This window comes from Heteronotia binoei, chromosome 11 (genome assembly GCF_032191835.1).
Source record: "Heteronotia binoei isolate CCM8104 ecotype False Entrance Well chromosome 11, APGP_CSIRO_Hbin_v1, whole genome shotgun sequence".
Lineage (NCBI taxonomy): Eukaryota > Metazoa > Chordata > Lepidosauria > Squamata > Gekkonidae > Heteronotia > Heteronotia binoei.
In genome coordinates this window covers 29,608,394-29,629,787 of record NC_083233.1, presented here as the reverse complement: position 1 = coordinate 29,629,787, position 21,394 = coordinate 29,608,394, and positions in this window count along the sequence as shown.

Below are 21,394 nucleotides of genomic sequence, written 5' to 3'. Positions count from 1 at the left end.
CGCCGGCTGGAGGTGAGTGCGAAAACGACCATAGTGTATCATTCAGACTGATTTGCAAGTCCTCATTTTTTAAAAAACCAGGAAATAAGATTACAACTTAGTACATCTTCACAAATTTCCTAAAGTGGGATAGGGAGAGCACATTATGACCTGTGATTTGTGTGTTTAATGAAATCACCCAAAGTTGATGCCATCACAACTTCAATGACAGTAACTAGTCAACTCACATGGTCTCACACCTAAATGACCAGGTGAGTTGACTCTAACTTAGTCTCTACAGTATGATGGATGTACCTTCCAGTTACTAGATCCAGGCTGGAGACACTGATGTCACACATGAAGCTGCTTTATACTGAATCAGACCTTTGGTCCATCAAAGTCAGTACTGTCTACTCAGAATGGCAGCCAGGGCTTTTTTTTTGTAGCAAGAACTCCTTTGCCTATTAGGCCACACACTCCTGATGTAGCCAATCCTCCAAGAACTTACAGTAGGCCCTGTACTAAGAGCCCTGTAAGCTCTTGGAGGATTGGCTAGATCAGGAGTGTATGGCCTAATATGCAAAGGAGTTCCTGCTACAAAAAAAACCCCTGCTGGCAGCAACTCTCCAGGGTCTTAGCAGAGGTCTTTCACATCACCTACTACCAGATTCTGTAAATGGAGAGGCCAGATATTGGGACATTCTGAATGCCAAGCAGATGCTCTACCACTGAGCCACAGCTCTTCACAGCTCGGTCTTATGTCTCTTGGTTATTCGGTATGTGATAACTTCCTGCTGAAGATATGGACTGTCTCCATAGCAAAGCATATTTGAAATGAAATGAAAATTGTGTCTGTGGTGTTTATTTATAACCCGTCCTTTCCCCTGAGCATCTCAGGACCCAAGGCAGGCTTGGGCTAGATAGTTCATTCACTTATGAGGTCATTGCTTGATGACTGTAATGTCACAAACATGCATACCTGAACTAATTCTATAGTCAGACAGTAATTCCTTGATCCTTTAAGAGACCAGCGGATCTGCTGCAAAGGATAGAACTCCCTTACTGACAAGTATTCCCATATCAACATAGAGTGACAGCTTCCACAGTTCGGTGTAGTGGTTAAGCGTGCGGAATCTTATCTGGAAGAATCGGGTTTGATTCCCCACCCACTTGCAGCTGCTGGAATGGCCTTGGGTTAGCCATAGCTTTTGCAGAAGTTGTTCTTGAAAGGGCAGCTGCTGTGAGAGCTCTTTCACAAGATGTCTGTTGTGGGGGGAGAAGATATAGGAGATTGTAAGCCACTCTGAGTCTCTGATTCAGAGGGAAGGGCAGGGTATAAATCTGCAGTCTTCTTTTGAAATAAATACTGCTTTCGGAAGTTTCATATACATTCTCAGTTAAAACAGACAAAAAGTAAATAGGGGAGTTTCATGGGCACCCTAGCTGGATGTACTTGTAGTACATGCACCTAGAAAATAAAGAGGATATGCAAAATCTTTGGGCTAAATAATGGGCAAAACCTCTATTAGATCTGAACAGGTTTACAATAAGAGAATTTACTCTACTTTGTTATTTAACTACCCAGCTCCGAGCACAAGTACAAGTTAGCTCTTTGAACAGACTGTTAAGTAGTAGCCTCTCTGCCTCGCCCTATGTTTGGATAAGCTCACTCTGCTCTAAGCCAAGAAATAGCTACTGTAACTGTTCCTGGCTCTTCCATGTCTCAAATCAAATGTGCCAATGAAGATCTTGACACGTTACTGCCTTCCCAAACCCCTTAGCTCTAATTATATGAGATAAGAGTTTGGCCAATGGGCTAGCTAGACTATTAGTCCTGAGAGGATGGTCTGGGAAAGCATCCATCACCCTTTTAGTGATGTTCATTAATGTCTGCTACTTTCTGAACCTCCCTTTTACTCACAGGGCGTTTTCGCACAGACCTTAATCAGCAGCGACGCCCCTCTTCACCGCGCAGGATTGGCGCGGATTTCGCACTAATTGCCGCAAAGCACCCGGAAGAGCCAGAAAGTCCCGCGGCTTTTGCGGCGCAAATGGAAACTGGTTTTTGGCGGTTTCCGTTTGCACCGCAAAAGCCGCGGGACTTTCCGGCTCTTCCGGGTGCTCCGCGGCAATTAGTGCGAAATCCGCGCCGATCCTGTGTGGTGAAGAGGGGCGTCGCTGCTGATTAAGGTCAGTGCGAAAATGCCCACACAGTACTAGCCAGTTGTGACTGGTGTCAATATTTTATAAGGTGACCTATCATTCCACTACATCTCAAATTCTCCTCTAGCTTCCAGTTTATAGCTAGGGGGAAAAAACCCTTGAGCCTGAACATTCTGGGTCAACTGAGACGAGCTCAGACTATGGTTCTGGTAACCAACTAATCCTGGACTGTGAAAGATGGAAAACCAATACAACCAGATTGGCAGGCATAGTCACTTTTAATCTGTGATGTCTGCCACTCATGAGCCAGTTCACCTGCAGCAGGTGAAATAGTTGACAGTTCTTGCTGCTCACTTCCTTCCTGTGTGGCTGCATATAATGTTGCTTCCTCCACATTCCAAGGGAGGAGAAAATACCGTCTGGTATGTCAGAAGCAAATGTTTCCCAATACCAAATTCAGTGGTTAGATTTAAAGAGATTTTTGCAATCAATATTCTCTTTTTGCAACTGTTGTCAGGGCACAATAGGCTAAATACATTTTTTTTTAAAGTTTGTATACCTACTGCCCCAGTCTAAACTCTGTATACATTTTAGGAGTCTCTTATCCTGTATTGTTTCTGAAGTGTCCCTATTCTTTTGAAGGCATCGGCATAATTTGACAAGGAGAAACAATCATAAGAACATAAAAGCCCGGATGGATTAGACCAGTTGTTTATCTAGTCCAGCATCAGGTCTCACATGGTGACCAACCAGTTACTCCAGAGTTACTCCAGAGTAATGTCAACAGGACATAGAGACTAAGTCCTTCTCCTGATGTTGCTTCCTGGCACTAATATTCAAATATTTACTGCATCTGAATATGAAAGTCCTTTTGGTTTGAAAAATAAGACCAAAGCAAAATTCATACATGGAACTATAAATACCAAACTTACAAATTAACAAATTTCATGAGACCTGCTATGATTTGAATATTCATTTTTCTTCTATGGTTTTGCCACCCTTGGGATGAATGTCCTTTCTACCACCCATATTAATAAAATTTGATTAAAAGTTGACAGTTGTTTTTGCAACAACTGCATGTAAATGGAGCTATTTGAGAATCATGTACAATTTCCATCAGAGAAATTAAAAAGGGGGGAAATCCTAAAGAAAATATATGGGCTGGAAATGGTCTTCCTGGTGATGCTAGAGAAAGAAATGGGGAAGAAATACATATGTGTACATCCCTAACCATAAACCTCATTTATAGGTATAAGCGTAGCAACACATGAACAGTACAGGGCTCTGATGTATATCTTGAAGAATCCCATCGATAACAAGTATTTGTTCATCTCAGTGGGGAATAATCATCTGAGTCTCTCCTTTGATGCAAAAGCATATCTGCTCCCTCAATTGATTTACATGCAGGGAGATCCGTATGCCCCATTTTGGAGCATGTGGAACTTTGGATCCAATAAGAACACTGTGCCTGGATTAACCAATAACTACATAGAAAGATAAGAGTTTTTTTATCATTATTATTTTCTCTCAATACCTCAAGTCCTGACATCACTGTTGATGATTTACACTTCCTACCATATACAATCGAGTTATTCAGTACCTTTTAAGTGTAATCTTATTTAGTTGTTCAAATTATCTCTCTTTATTTGTATGAAACTGTGCTTTTAAAGACCCTCAAAACGATATACTGCATTCCGTACTGTGTAGCTACATAGATTTGTTTCACGTTATATATGATAACAAAACAAGCAACTTGCCTTCCTGAAATGAACAGGGTATCATACAATGTCTAAAAGTGGGAACTGAGTTTGAACACTGCTGTTTGAGCCTTTCAGCAATCTAGGCCAGTTCACATGTGCATGTGACCTAACTTGGCACCCCTTGTTTTATTGCACACTTACAGTGGCAAGTGTGGTAGCATTGGGGGATAGGAAAGCTTCATGAAGAGTAGTAAAGCTGCAATGACTCAATCACTCATACCCAGTACTAAGTATGGATTACAGATACCTTGTTTTGGGGGGGGGGGGCGCTTTCCCAAGTAATGAACAAGGAATGGGTGGAAATCAGTGGAACTTTATATATGATTAGCAGAACATTTTTTCCCCAAAAAATAGCAGCGCATATACAAATTATCAGCTAATCATGCAGTTATCAATGGATGTACATCCATGTGTGAACTGATTCCTTTAAAGTTACAATGAAGGGTTTCTTGTGTATATGTGTGCATTTTTCGTTTACTGGGGTGGGGGGAAAGGATCTCAGAGAAATGATTCCTTTTAAAATTCAATTTTGAAGTAAAAGCCAGTCTACAAAGATATACTTAGAAGGATATTGCAAATGTTCTTTTCTTCATTCTACATGGTTTCATTCTGATATGTGAACGATATTCTGCCAAGAGAAATGCAACAGCAGTGAAGAGAGGCAACAGTCTGTTTGGTTGCTTAGTATAATAAGAAAGTCAGATTTCATTTGGCTTTGTGGAAATGTTTTTTAAAAGCCTGCCATCTTTATGACACTGCTCGTTCCCTGACAATTTCTTCTAAGCAACAATTGACTTGGTATTCCGACTCAACATCACTTGTTTAACAAGCATTGTTTTAGCCAGAAAATGAGAATCCATTGTCAGCTGTTGAAAAAGATGTGTTGACTCTCACAAAAGGAAAAAAAAAGACCTCCTGGGATGTGGATGTTCTTAACAACAATTTGTGATTAATCACAATCGGCAAAGGAAAACAATCTCATTAATAGCTTCTGTTTTCTAAAGATGGAATGCATTAGTAAGGCTCTGTGCACTAGTTCTACCCACATTAACGAAGCCCATGCCAGAATTGTTTCCTTGGCCCTTGACCCCAAAACGACAATGCCAGACAAAAAGGCATTAACTATTAATTACAATCTGAATTGTGCATGCCTTCCCTCAATGGTGTGGGCTCTCTAAAAGGCTGCCCCATTGGGTTTACCAGCATTGGAGCAACTCACTTTGCTTTCAAGTTCAACATAGCTATGGGCTGTTTCTTGCCTGCACCAAATTTGCACAGTTGCCTACCATCCCCACCTTGTCTCCACACTATGCAATGCCCGAGTTCTAGTGTTCATGTGCAACACATACACCACCTCCCTGGGAATATTTAGTCATGAATATCTGGTCTGGATGCCTCCTTGGATTCCTTGGGAGATCCCGTCTAGCTAAATAACAAGCACCTAAGTCACCTAAAACAATCCAACTCCTGCTAAGGCATCACCAACTTCCTCAGGATCAGGCATTTTGAAATATAATCCTCCCAAGCCAGTGACCACAAATGCAAAGCAGGTGAAAAAAATGTCCCTTATTGTAGCCAATCAGATACTGACCTACAGCCACCCCAGCAAGGGACTTTCAAGGCAAATGAGAAGCAGAGGTGGTTTGCCATTGCCTTCCTCTGCAGAGCCTTCTCAAAAAGCAAGCAGGGTTGGTACTTGGATGGGAGATCACCCATTGGTATTTGAATGGGTAGACCGCCCATTCAAGTACCAGTCTTGTTTACCTTTTGGATCTGACAAGATTGGGCCATACCATGCCACCTTCCCTCCACTGCCAATCAGATGGATATCTGTTATTTCTCCCCCATGCCCCAAGGTCCAGTGCCTGCCATTCCCCCTGTAGGATGGAAGCAGAACTGCCCTCACCAATCTTTGCGGGGGCGGGACACGAACTTGTGCATATTACCACTCAGTTCAGAGGTTTCTTCTGGAAAGTCTCTTACCAGATTGTGCCCTGGTTTCCATTTCTTTCCCTATAATAAAGCTTCAGTTTGCAATCATAGGTAAGCAAGTTGAAGGCAAAGATTCTGTTTGGTAAATGTTAGGAAACAAAACTATATGTATCTCATGTTAACCCTAGTTATGAAAGATAACTGAAAATGTTTTATTTTGTAAATATCTGTATTTGAGTTTGTACTTCAGGGAGATTTTTTCCCCATTCTGTGGCATACTACAGGATTTGAAAGTGATTAAGTCTGTGTATTTGTACTGAGACTGCCCTAATCCATGCTTTAGAATTGTGCTGTTGAGCAGCCTATGCCGTTAAGTCCAATAGCACTGGAAGGCCAGTTAAACCCACTGTAGTTCTATTTCAGGTTATGTACAGCATGTTGTCTTGTTAATTAAGATGCTTATTAATAAATTAGAGTCACAAAACCAAGCAAGTAGTCTTTTTTGGGGGAGGGGAGTGGTTTGCTCTGTGTCATGAACGATACTATACTGAGAGAAGAATTTAACAGCCCTCACTGAGTGAACCTCTGCCCGAACCAGGAGAGGTGAAGAAGTCAACATAAGGAGGCAATGACTTGCTAAAGAAGTGTTGTCGTAACCTCATTTGCAACCTCTTACATTGGACTGCCACAGAATATGTGGTTGAGATCATTGGGTTCGATTCTCCCTGCCTGGAAAAGCAGATGGAGGAATCCATCTTGAGCACCAACAAAGCTACCCCATGGATGGTGGGACACATAAGGATAAAAATCTCTTGGTATGGGAGCTGAAATGAGAAGGGGGTGTAAAAGAAGAGGAGATGGTTTCTTTTCTGCTTTTCACTACCTGAAGGAGTCTCAGAGTGGCTTACAATTGCCTTCCCTTCCTCTCCCCTTAACAGCCACTCTGTGTGGTAGGTGGGGCTGAGAGAGCTGTGACTGACCCACGATCACCCAGCTGTCTGTGGAAGAGTGGGGATTCAAACCTGGTTTTCCAGATTAGAGTCCATCATTCTTGACCATTACACCAAATTTGCTCAAGATAATGCAGAAAATCTGGTAGGCTTCTAGCCTCATAGTTCTTATGCTTCAATGAACACAACATTGCTCTGTAGAGTTGTTCCTGCAAGTCTTTCCTCCACTGGACCTTTCCCAGGTCCTAACAGAATAGTGGAACCAAGAAATTAGTATGAATTTGTCATTCCTATTGCTTGGACATCATCTCCCTCCCCCCCACCCCAAATTCCCCATTTTGCTTTTGTTGCTCCCTTGAGAAAACCCAATTGTGGTTTGTTTTCACAGCATTTTCTCACATCCCCTTCTCCCCCATGCATTTCCAACATTATTTCTGCGTCAATACATAAACATTATACATATATTAAATGACATACATTGGACATCATTATAAATACTTTCTAGATGCAAATTATTGCCCAAAACTGACTGAGCAACATAGAGACCTCTTAACATTGACAAATGCCTTGGCAGGATGGATGGGACAGAAATCCCTATCCCACCCATCCTGCCAAGGCAGGCTCAGGGTGGGTCACAACAAAAATAAAATACAATATAACAGTCCAAACAGAATATCAAAATAAAATTCCTCAATATAAAGTAATGTACGTAGAAATATAGAACTAGATGGAGATAACTTCTGCTCATTGATAATTTAGTTCAATTCTATCATTCATAAGCAGGTAAAAGAGGTCTGGGCTAATAATGGCAGGAGGGGCCAATCTATCAGGTATCTGTGTCCTAAACTAAAAGCCTGGAGGTAGAGAATGTAAACTGGGTGTGTTTGCTCATTTAGTCTCAGTGCTCCTTAAAATACTGATGTTGCTTTATTGTTCAGTCCGTGACTGTTCCCAAGAGCACTGAAGACTACCACACTAATCCCACAAACACACACCCCAGCAGAAATACTATGACACAAAAGAACACTTCATTCAGGTTTCACTTCCTTTCAATAGCCTATGTTTCCATACAAATCATATTGAAAAAGAAAACTCATTATTTTTCTTTCTTCTTTAAGACAGTTGATATAACATTCTGTAAAACATTTCAAATTGCTCAAATCTACAATATTTTTAAAAAATAATAAATCTTACTCTGTAGCAGTCTTGGGAAGTGACAAATTAAAGTGGTTTGTGCTTGATCTAACTTCCACGGGTAAGATCCAGAAGAATCCATTTAACTATTAAAAATATACACTTTCTCCTGTACTTTGCAGGAATACAAGCAAAGTAAGTTGACTGGATAGACACAGTAAGTGAAATGATGTCTTAGGGAAAAGGTTTAAAACGTTTTGCAATAATATATATATTTTAAATAAATCTCATAGCTCACTTCTCTGAAAAAAATACAGGAGAATGCCTTGGCATAGGCCAGGACACTGTTCTAACAGCAGAATCTTCTCGGCATTCACAAACAGGATGGGAAATTGATGGGATTCCCTTTTATTATGACTAGACAGTGTTTCCGTTTTAGTTATGTTAGTTAATAGCCACTGATGGGCTTATTGCATATGAGTATGTCTACTCATTATGCAAGTCAAAGGAATATCCTGTGAACCTGAACCTTTGAACTAAATAATGCAATCTCACAATCATATTGAGGGATACTGTCTTGCCTTGGATTGATGGTGGAGCTCTGCTTCCAGGACACACACATTTGTCACTGATGGCCCAGAGTGGCAGATCCCAAAGACTGTCAGTATGATCAGAGATCCTTTCTATAAAATCCCATGGCACGAGAGCCAGTTTAGTAGGTCCAGTGATTGTGTTATCATAAGAACATAAGAGAAACCCTGTTGGATCAGGCCAATGGCCCATCCAGTCCAACACTCTGTGTCACACAGTGGCCAAAAAAAAAAGGCCATCAGGAGGTTCATCAGTGGGGCCAGGACACCAGAAACCCACCAGAAGCCTGTCTGTGTGTATACGGCAGTAAAATTAGCATCTGGATTTATTGAGTGCTCTGGGATCTTTCCTTTGTACCCTTAGAAGCTCACTGATTCACAGAAGACACTTATTCTTCTCTCTTTTTTTAATGCAAGGGCTAAAAGGTACCAGTGTCCATGTTCAAATTAGATGTTGTATTACTGCGGGTGGAGAATTGTTTAAGATTAAAGGAGCTTTCTGTGCACAAGAAAAGGTCCCCTCACCAGTATTTATGAAAAAGAACTGCCATGACCAAATAGAGGTTGTAAGTTGCTGATTTTGCAGTGAACTGTTTTGGGTTGAGAGCTGTATGCGACCACCAATGGTGTTGTGTTATTGTCTCTTTTGCATCAAGTCTTTTCTGGGTGCCATTCTGGCTTTGTTAATGTTTCTTGACTTCAGCAGGTGGATATCTTTGTTCCAAAAAGGTTGTTGCAGATCCCTCCAGTGAAATGGGGGAATGTGCTAGAGCATATCCGTTCTACATTCTGCCACCAGGGCTCAGGGCTCAGGTTTTCAAACTGATAAAGTTTTATTTGACAGTAGCAGTGTTTGTGGTGCTGCTCCAAAGTTAGTTATTCCACTGAAACAAGAAGATATACCCTGATGGTTCTTGTTACTTCTTGGATCCAACCCACTGAGGTAGGAAGTTGGACTCCAGCAGCTCCTCACCTCAGAGCCAGTTTGGTGTAGTGTAGTGGTTAAGTGTATGGACCCTTATCTGTGAGAACCGGGTTTGATTCCCCACTCCTTCACGTGCACTTGCTGATGTGACTTTGAGTCAGTCACAAGTCCTTGCACAGCTGTTCCCCTCAAGAGCAGTTTCTGTTAGAACTCTCTCAACTCTACGTACCACACAGGGGGTCTGTTGTGGGGAGGGGAATGGAAAGGAAATTGTAAGCTGCTCCTTTGGGTTCTGAAGGGCGGGGTATAAATCCAATCTCTTCTTGGTGTTGTTGAACAGCAGGAGGTCAAGTGTCAAAAATATTTCATCATATTCAACATTTGTTCATTCATTCATATTTACTTAGAATCATAGAGTTGGAAGGAACCTCTAGGGTCATCTAGTCCAACCCCCTGCACGATGCAGGAAACTCACAAACACTTCCCCCTAAATTCACAGGATCTTCATTGCTGTCAAATGGCCATCTAGCCTTGGTTTAAAAACCTTCAAGGAAGGAGCGCCTACCATCTTCTGAGAAAGCCTGTTCCACTGAGGAATCGCTCTAACGGTCAGGAAGTTCTTTCTAATGTTAAGCCAGAAACTCTTTTGATTTAGAAGAAGATATTGAAGATATTGGATTTATATCCGCCCTCCACTCTGAAGAGTCTCAGAGCGGCTCATAATCTCCTTTACCTTCCTCCCCCACAACAGACACCCTGTGAGGTGGGTGGGGCTGCGAGGGCTCTCACAGCAGCTGCCCTTTCAAGGACAACCTCTGCCAGAGCTATGGCTGACCCAAGGCCATGCTAGCAGGTGCAAGTGGAGGAGTGGGGAATCAAACCCGGTTCTCCCAGATAAGAGTCCACACACTTAACCACTACACCAAACTGACTCTCAATTTAATTTCAACCCAATTTAATTTCAACCCAATGGTTCTGGTCCTACCTTCCGGGGCCACAGAAAACAATTCCACACCATCCTCTATATGACAGCCCTTCAAGTACTTGAACATGGTGATTATATCACCTCTCAGCTGCCTCCTCTCCAGGTTAAACATCCCCAGCTCCTTCAACCTTTCCTCATAGGACTTGGTCTCCAGACCCCTCACCATCTTCATTGCCCTCCTCTGGAGCTGTTCCAGCTTGTCTATATCCTTCTTAAAATGTGGTGCGCAAAACTGAACACAATACTCCAGGTGAGGGCTTACCAGAGCAGAGTAAAGCGATACCATCACATCACGTGATCTGGACACTATACTTCTGTTGATACAACCCAAAATTGCATTTGCCTTTTTAGCCACCACATCACACTGTTGACTCATGTTCACCGTATGATACATTAAGACCCCTAGATTTTTTTCGCACATACTACTGCTAAGACAAGTCTCCTCCATTCTATAACCATGCATTGGATTTTTCCTACCTAAATGCAAAACATTACATTTATCCCTGTTAAAATTCATTTGATTGGTTTTAGCCCAGTTTTCCAGCCTGTCAAGGTCATCCTGTATCCTGTTTTGTCTTCTTCTGTGTTTGCAGCCCCTCCCAATTTAGTATCATCTGCAAATTTAATAAGCATTCCCTCTATTCCTTCATCCAAATCATTGATAAAGATGTTGAACAAAACAGCTCCCAGGGAAGATTCCTGAGGCACTCCACTTGTCACTCCTCTCCAAGAGGATGAGGAACTATTCACAAGCACTCTTTGGGTGTGATCTGTCAACCAGTTACAGATCCACCTAACGGTAATAGGATCCAAACCACATTTTACCAACTTGTCAACAAGGATAGTATGTGGAACCTTATCAAAATCTTACTGAAATCAAGATAAACAATGTCTACACCATTCCAGCAAGGTAGTCACTTTCTCAAAAAAAAGAGATCAGGTTAGTCTGACATGACTTGTTCTTGAGAAAACCATGCTGGCTCTTAGTAATCATATCCATTATTTCTAAATGTTCCAGGACCGACTGTTTGTTGATTTGTTCTAAAACTTTTCCAGGTATAGACGTCAAGCTGATGGGTTGGTAGTTACCCAGATCCTCTCTTTTCCCCTTCTTGAAGATGGGGACAACATTCGCCCGCCCCCAATCTTCCGGCACCTCTCCTGTTTTCCAAGAATTTTCAAAAATAATAGCCAGAGGCTCTTAAATTACATCTGCAAGCTCTTTTAGAACCCTTGGATGCAATTCTTCTGGCCCTGAGGACTTAGTTTCATTTAAAGAAACTAGGAGTTTATGTACTACCCCTGCGCTGATCCTAGGTTGGAACTTCATACCCTCTTTATATGTTCTGTTTTTGTCATGTTAAGCACCGGTCCCCTCAGAAGAGAAGACTGAGGAAAAGTAGGAATTGATCAGTTCTGCCCTCTCTTCATTACCTGTTACAATTTCACTTTCCTGCCCCCGCAATGGGCCTACCATGTCCTTGCACTTTTTCTTACTCTGAACATAAGAAAAGAACACTTGTTGTTTTTAGCATCTTTGGCCAGCCTAAGCTCATACTGAGCTTTAGCTTCCCTAACTTTTTCTCTACAAGCACTGGTGATTGTTTATATTCATCCTTGGTTATAAGCCCCTCCTTCCAATTCCAAAAGGAGTCTTTTTTATTTCTCAAGTCTTTAGAGAGCTGTTTATGGAGCCACTTTGGCTTCTTTAGGCTTTTTCCATTTTTTCTTCTCATAGGAATCGTCTGTGATTGCGCTTTCAGTATTTCGCTTTTAAGAAACTCCCACCCCTCCTGAACCCCCTTCCTCCTAAGTATTTCTGACCATGGGATTTTACCCAGCATAGTTCTAAGTTTATCAAAGTTTGCCTTTCTGAAATCCAACCTATAAATCTGACTACGTATAGCTTTTTCCTTTTCCTAAGACTGTAAATTCCAAAATCACATGGTCACTACTGCCCACGGTGCCCACTATTTCCACTTCTTCAATCAATTCTTCTTCGTTGGTGAGAATCAAATACAAGATAGCAGATCTCCTTGTTTCCTTCTTCACTTTCTGGAAAAGGAAGTTGTCACAAGACAAGTCAGGAATCTATTTGACTTTTCATTTTTAGCAGAGTTGGATTTCCAACAGATGTCCGGGTAATTGAAATTTCTCATGATCACTGTATCCCTTCTCTTGGAGAACTTTGCAATCTGCTGTAGAAGTATCTCATCCCAGTCCTCTGCCTGACTTGCGGTCTGCAATGATATCACTGTTGTTTCTTACTCCTTTTAGTTTTACCCAGAGACTTATTTTCCTTTCTCACTGAAACTCCTGATGGAGTAAATGATGTAAAACAATGCAATCAAAAGAATGTGGCATCTAATAAACCATACAATTGGACTAGGATTACAGAACTTTGAAACAAAGCAGAAAATAGTATATGTTAAACAGTACAGAGATTTGGTATTACATGAGACAATGCAGGGTAGCAAGGTGACATATACAGCAAGCAGATAATACCTTCCTAAACCATTCCATTATAATATAACCCTGTTAGCTTTATAAAAATGCCCTCCTGAACAATTCTGTTGTCCACAGTTTGCAGAATGACATAAAGATGGGGCCTTCCTGATGTCCTTACACAGGCCATTCCCCAAGGTGGCATTCACAAAAGAAAACAGGCAGTTGTTATTCTCACCCATAGGAAGGGCAGCACCTGCAGAAGACCTTGTTCAGGTGAGCAAAGCTGTCATGGGGAGACCATAGGAGGAGAGATGGTCTTGCAGATACGTGGTTCCAAGGCCATAAAGCACTTAGAACCTTGAATTAGCCAGCATCTTGAATTGAACTTGGGAACTGATGGGCTGCCAATAGAGTGACTACAGAGTAATATGGATGTTCTGGCTAGTTCCTGATAACTGAACAGTGGTTTTTTGTACCAACTGAAGTCTCCAATTGACTTCAAGAGCATACCCACAATGTACATTACAATAGTCTAGTCTCAATGTTACAATACCATGGATCCAGGGAGCCAGCTTCTGGGTGAAACAAAGTTGAAAATTTTGTTTTGTTGTAGCTAACATTAACTTTCTACTCCAGCAGTAATGCCAGGTCTGATATAACCCCCTAGCCATTAATGAAGTCAGCAAGGATCAGTTGAACCCCATCAAAAGTGGGAAATATAATGTCCAAGGTATCTATCTTCCAAACCAGCATTTCCTACATTTTCAGTTAATTTATTCACTCTTAGCCATTCAACCAGAGTCTGGTCATCCATGTAGCTCATTTCTTTTTCAGGACATGTGAGAGAAGAAGCATCTAACCACTATTTATCCTACTAGGTCAGCACTCTGGACAGTGTTTTAGCTCCCCAAACACCCCCCACCAACCCTCTACATAGCCATAGATTACACTTGCCTTATAAATAGTTCACTGTAATCTTGCCTAGTATTGAAAAAAGTGGATAGATAACAACTGCAACCAGAGGAAAAGATGGTTTCTATAGAAATTAGAGCCATTTGTTGAGAAGGTCTAAGGTTACAATTCTAAAGGTAGAAATAATGAATAGCAAAGGAAGTCATGGACTGACTTCTACGCTGGGATCACAGGCATCACTGCTACTGAGAAGAGAGAAGCTGCATAAGAACTATTTAAATTCAGCTCAGGTTCAAGCTGAATTACTGGCTTATCTATTAGGATAAGACCAACTGAAGCAGAAAGATTCAAGATGACTTTAATGGGAGTTTTATCTGTTGCAAAAAATAGTTGGTATTATTGACCACAGGTGCTGATCACTGTATTTTTCACTATTTTTTCTACACATTTGCTACAACAGAGTATTCCAAATGACAATTGTATGTTGCAATGACTCCATTGATGGAAACTCTAAAGCAGCAATGCTGATTGAAACAACAGGTTGCTTTCATGGGTAACCTATTCAAGGGCATTTTTGGAACTGGGAATGACAGGCCCTCCTTGAAGATCCTGCTTGGCTTCTGCGTTTACTTTTGCCATCTTTCCTGAATATGGCCAAGAGAATGTTTGCCCCATAAGAAGTTTCATTCTTTCACTTATAAGAAGTTTCATCACTTTTATTAAAGAGCCTGACCATATATAAAGAAAGTCAAATTCCGGCCCCCCTGCTTTTGCCTCCATTTCACTTTAATTTCTTCCTTACAAGAAATGAACTCAGGGGTTTTTATTTTTGTATCAGCTTCTCTTTCCTTCTGCCAATTTTCCCCATTATAAGTAACACATTGTCAACACTCTTTGCACACCAATTGCAGATAAATGGCATATAAATAGAAGAAATGATGTTAAATGTTATAAAGGACATCAAATGGCAAAACAAATAAAAGACCAAAAGCAACAGCAAAGAATACGAAGAGAATCAAAATGGATGACAATGCCAACACATGAAACAAAAATGCCATATCAGTTTGTCCCTCTAGTGAGTTAATTAATCTTACTTAAGAAACAGACTCAGATTGTTCAGAATGCCAAAATTCAGGAACAAATTCAGAGGAGGAAAATTTCAGAAGCATCTTGTGACAGACTGCTTAGAAGTGTAGTGTAAACTGATAAAGGACTGTGAAGGGTTAACTCTTCACAGAGCTAGAGAGCCTTGAGTGACAGGCTGTTCCAAGAGGACTGATTGGTTGCATCAGCTGAGCAGAGAGAGAACTGAGAGCTCCATGCCAACGAGAGAGTCAGTCAGATTTCTACCTTGATTGAATTTAGTCTGATTTCAGCCCTAGCTGAGAAGAGTTGAGTAGTGGCAGTTTCAGAATTCAGCCTTGACTGAGAGCAGTTTACCACAGACAGGAGAACTGGGGAAAGTTGGCAAGGACCAGTGGGTAGTTAAATGGAGACTCCCAAGGAAAGGGGATAGATCTTCTAGACTCTAGAGAGAGAGAATTCCCTACCCAGTCAAACAGGGAGTTTGCTCTGAAGAGTGCAGAGATCCCTGGTCTGGTGTGGCTAGAAACTGCCTGTAGAAACCTTAAAAGTCAGTTAATAACTCAAAATGAGTACTGGTGTTTCAAGAGAAGGCATTTTGGTACCGGAAAGAGTGTGCCAGCCTTCTAGAAACCAAAAGAGTCAGAGAATACTCAAAGAAAAGGTACTAGAATATTTGGGAAAACAGTGGAACAAAGCCTCTCAACATAAAGATTTAAGTTACTGTGAAATGCTTAAGAAACTCTATTAGGCTGAAACATAAGAACTAAAGTTTCTTCATGTACGAGTTTTACCTCAAAAGTGTTGACCCCTAATTTCACCTGACCTTTCCCCCCTATGTTAAATAAAATATCTTGTTTTTTTTTTAATTTCAAAATGCCTCAAGTGCTGCTTAAGAGGCTTAAGTTAAAGAGTGATCCTGACCCTTCCCACAGATTCCTAGGCTAAGCCAATAGCCAAAATATTGCACAGTGACAGGGTAGACAGCCAGAGTTTTTCAGCAAAGAGAAAATACATCATTAGGGTGGCTCAATCACAAAAAGGAAAGAAAAACAGAGGGAAAAGTGTGCCTCTGAGGGAGGAAAGAGGATGCAGCCATCATACATCTGTACTATGCTGTTCACCTCATTCTATTCACTTGCACCTGGCAATAACACAACTGAAAGCTAGATGTAGCTTGAGTCTCACTCTTGCCTCAGAATAGTGAATTAAAATTTCCCCTCCCTCTTATAAGATATTTGGTTCCTTGGCAGCCCAGTAATGTACATTACCCAGTAATGTACTTGACATCTCATAAGATTAGAAACATTGAGTTCACTGCCTCATGAAAAATACACTCAAAGAACTGGCAAGCAAAATAAGTCCCTGGGATTTCAAGCTAGTATTTTAATTCAGTCGAATAATCCAGAGGGGTGTATTAGTGGCTCATATGCTGTTACACAGTCTAATTCATACATTTATGAAGCCAGGCTAAAGAACTTCTTTATTTGATCGGATTGATCGTGTTTTACAAGTATCTCTCTGCTGTGTGCATTTTTTTTTCTGTAGAAGCAGAGCAAAATGCCTGTCTCGGAGGGGCTTCCACACTTTTTTTTTTTGCCCAATCGCAAGGTATGTTTTTTCTGAACATTTTCAGCTGACAGCTTGAAAAGTTCAAATTCTCATTTTAATATTTTTGATTTATGGTGGATTGGGGGTGGTGGTGGTAGTGAGAGTTGTATGAGCTGCTTCTACTAAAAATGTCCAGTGAGATTTTTTTTAAAATGCATAAAGAAAAGAGGATTGGAAATTTGAGAGACTTATGATGTTATAAGAAGTTGCTTAGACCAAGTCAGATAATTAGTCTATCTAATCCAGTATCATCTACTCTGCATAGCACTTGCCCTCTTCTCAAGAGGAGAAAGGTCATAGATGCCAAGACTTGAAACTAGTAACTTTTTCATGTAAAGCATCTAGTCTATCACTCAATCATTTTTACTTGTTTCTTCCACATTATTGCTTTACGTAGTACTGTCTGAGTTCAGATCAATACAATTATCATACTGAAAAGAAAATTATGGTGCCAAATGAATTGAGGGGGTACCATTCAAAATTCACCACTTGCTAACTGACCAAAACAAATAAGGAAATTGCTTATTCAGATCATTACCGTGACATGTCAGAATAAATGCCAGCAAAGTGCTTCCTTTTAAATGCTTCAATAATGTGGAATGTTTTCTCTCCCTGAGAATCTTCCAAATTTTGAAAAATCTTACTTCACAATTAGGGAATTATCTATCCTATACAATTAACATCTATTGGTAAGAATTAGCAAAACATTTCGAATAATTGGCATAACAAAGGAATGGACACCCAGCACAGCTGCAAATTAGGAAGAAAAAAACTCATCCCAAAGTTACCTGTTTGGCAGCCATGATTTGGTCTGTGGCCTAAAAGAAGAAGAAGAAGAAGAAGACCGCAGATTTATATCCAGCCCTTCTCTCTGAATCAGAGACTCAGAGCGGCTTACAATCTCCTATATCTTCCTCCCCCACAACAGACACCTTGTGAGGTGGGTGGGGGTGAGAGAGCTCTCCCAGAAGCTGCCCTTTCAAGGACAACTCCTACAAGAGGTATGGCTAACCCAAGGTCATTCCAGCAGCTACAAGTGGAGGAGTGGGGAATCAAACCTGGTTCTCCCAGATAAGAGTCCACGCACTTAACCACTACACCAATGAATCGCTACACTCATATGAATCGCTAAAATTAGAGATGAACTAGCAAACATCAAAAATTCTTCTGCTACTCCATCCTGTATCCTTCTGATGATCCAATAAGAAATGGTTTGAACTGGATTTGTGTGCAAACAAGGATCATTTTAATATTTATTTTGTAAGTGTACTGTATGTATTCAATTCATGACACATAATATTTCCATTAAAATATGTATTTAAACCGATGCATATAAAATAGGATTGCATGGCAAAACTATGGAAAATGGGTGGAGAAAATGCAGATGCAGTCATTGTTTCATGGTATGTACTGAGATCAGAGCACTGTATGCCAGGGAGAATTCCTGTCAGGGAGGAATCTGGAAGCATCCCCAGTATTCACCATCTATATGGTCTAAGGCAGAAGTGATGGGGACCTAGCTGATTAGCTACTAGACCAAGTTTATTAGCAGATTGTTTGCATGAAAAAGAATATCTTTTGCTACTTTCCTCACCCATTTCATACGCCAGGATGTGCCAGGCTGGTTGGTTTTTTTTCCTCCCTCTCTTCCCTGCCAGACTTCTGTCAGTGGGCTCTTGAGTGATAGACATGAGCTGCATACAAAAGAACAAAAACTGTATCCTTCATTAAAGCCAAGCTGAAAGATAGTTGCATTTTTCCTGATGAGGTGTTACTTAACTAGCACAATAGGCAGTCATGCACACACACATACACACAAAATGTCAACCTGGTTCATAAATCTATGCATTCAAAGTAATACAATACAAACATAATGGTGTATGAGTTCCAAAACTACCTTCTCCAGCTTGTTAATTGTGCCACTGGCAGTTTTGGGTTTTTTTATGGGGAGTGTCTCCAAAAGGGTAGAGGAGCCAGTGATGCAGTCAAGAGAGCACCTGTTGTATAAAGAATCAAGGAAAAGGAAAGGTCCCCTGTGGAAGCACCAGTCGTTTCTGATTCTGGGGTGATGTTGTTTTCATGGCAGACTTTTTATGGGGTGGTTTGCCATTGCCTTCCCCAGTCATCTACACTTTCCCCCCAGCAAGCTGGGTACTAATTTTACCGACCTCAGAAGGATGGAAGGCTGAGTCAACCTGGAGATGGCTACCTAAAAACCCAGCTTCCGCAGGGGATCAAACTCAGGTCATGAGTGGAGCTTAGGACTGCAGTACTGCAGCTTTAACACTCTGCACCACGGGACTCTTAAAAGAATCAAAGATATTAACATTTCCCCATGTGTGGCAGAAACTAATCAGAAGTGTGAAATGTTGGGCTCATTGTGCCATCTATTAAGAGGAATTTGGCAAATAGTCTCTTTTACATTAAAACATGGGGAGAAGAAAATATTACTCATGGAGAAGGAGGTATTAGTTCTTCTACAATTAAGCATCTTGTAAAACATTATATTCCCTTGTGACAAAAATAAATCTTAGTAGAAATGTTAAACTTTGGCTTGGGAACTATCCTCCACCCCTCACAGCTAAAACCAAGGACAAATGGGCATTAGACAAAGGGTACTAAAAGAACTTGTGGACATAATTTCTGAGCTTCTGGCCATTTTTTTTTTTTTTTTAGAATTCTTGGTGAGATGTCAGAAGAGTAGAGGTGGGCAAATGTTGTCTCCATCTTAAAGAAGGGGGGAAAGGAGGATCCATGTAACTACTGGCCTGTCAGCTTGATGTCTATACCTGGAGAAGTTTTAGAACAAATAGTGTTGAAAGACCTGAACCAGATTTAGATGACAAGAGAGGAAGTCCTACGACTGATAGACAATTTAAAAACTGATCAGTCACCAAGCCCAGATGGCATACATCCAATAGTACTGAAAAACTCAAATGTGAACTTGTGGATCTCCTGACAAAAATATGTAATCTTTCATTAAAATCTGCCTCCAATCCTGAGGACTAGAAGGGAGCTAATTTTAACTTAATTTAATGTTTTGATTTATACCCCGCCCTATCCCACAAGCGGACTCAGAGCGGCTTACGGAAGTAAAAACAAATATCAGCATTAAAACATCATAAAACAGTTTCAATAGTCAAAACAGCATATTCAGAAGAGACAGATGCTATTTCAGGCATAAGCAGCAAACATATAACAGCACGTATGGTCAATGACTGTCAGCTCTATATACGCACCATGGGTGTAAAATGGTGGTGGGGGGGAAAGTGATGACATTCAAAGAGGCACCCGCCAGATCAATTAAAAGCTAATGTCACCTCCATCTTTAAAAAGGGTTCCAGAGGAGATCCAGGAAATTACAGGCCAGTCAGTCTGACTTCAATACTGGGAAAGTTGGTGGAAACAATTATTAAAGAGAGAATTAGTAGGCACATTGATGAACAAAAATTATTGAGGAAGACTCAGCATTGGTTTTGTAAGGTAAGATCTTGTCTCACTAACCTGATAGAGTTCTTTGAGGGGGTGAACAAACGTATGGACAAAGGGGACCCAATAGATGTTGTTTATCTTGACTTCCAGAAAGCTTTTGATATAGTTCCTCATCAAAGGCTCATAAGTAAGCTCAATAGTCATGGGGTAAAAGGACAAGTCCTCTTGTGGATAAAAAACTGGCTAATTAATAGGAAACAGAGAGCAAGTATAAATGGGCAATTTTCTCAGTGGAAGATGGTAAGCAGTGGGGTACTGCAGGGCTCAGGGTCCGATGCTTTTTAACTTGTTCATTAATGATCTGGAGTTGATGGTAAGCAGTGAAGTGGCTAAGTTTGCAGGTGACACTAAATTATTCCGTGTGGTAAGAACCAGAGAGGACTGTGAGCAACTCCAAAGGATCTGTCAAGGCTGGGCGAGTGGGTGTTAATGTGACAAATGAGGTTCAACATGGCTAAGTTATGCACATTGGGGCCAGGGCCAGCTCGCCCACTAAGCAAACTAGGAAATTGCCTACGGCACTGGGAGAGGGACACTGAATTCAGCTTCCCCCCTGCTGGTGCCCAAGACAAATGCCTAAATTTGCCTCTCCCCACCACCACTGCCATTGCCACCACCGCCACCAGCCCCCCTCCTTTCTGCAGCACTGCTCTCCACCCCCCACGCGATCAGAGCAGCATGTTTCAGCCCTACCAACTTCGACATAGCCAGCATCATATCATACTTTGAAGAGAGTGCTGGAGGAGGCTTTGCTCCCCCCTCACTTCTGGTTCTGGAAAGGAGGGGAAAGAAACCTTCTCCAGCACTCTCTTCAAAGAATGATCCGATGCCAGCTTCATCAAAGCCAGTAGGGCTGAGCCTCATTGCGGCATACTCCTCTGATTGATCAAGGCGGCATGGGGGGGGAGGGTGACAAAGCTGTGGAGGGAGGGAGGGCAGAGGTGGGGGAGCAGAGGTTAGGGAGCCTGCCTGGGGTGCCACGTGCTCTAGGGCTAGTATTAATTGGGGCCAAAAATCCTAACTATAAATACAAGTTGATGGGGTGTGGACTGGCAGAGACTGACCAAGAGAGAGATCTTGGGGTCGTGGTAGATAACTCACTGAAAATGTCAAGACAGTGTGTAATTGCAATAAAAAAGGCCGACGCCATGCTGGGAATTATTAGGAAAGGAACTGAAAACAAATCAGCCAGTATCATAATGCCCCTGTATAAATCAATGGTGTGGCCTCATTTGGAGTATTGTGTACAATTCTGGTCACCACACCTCAAAAAAGATATAGCATTGGAAAAATTGCAGAAAAGGGCAACTAGACTGATTAAAGGATTGTAACACTTTCCCTATGAAGAAAGGTTAAAATGCTTTGGGATCTTTAGCTTGGGGAAACATCAACTGAGGGGTGACATGACAGAGGTTTACAAGATTGTGCAT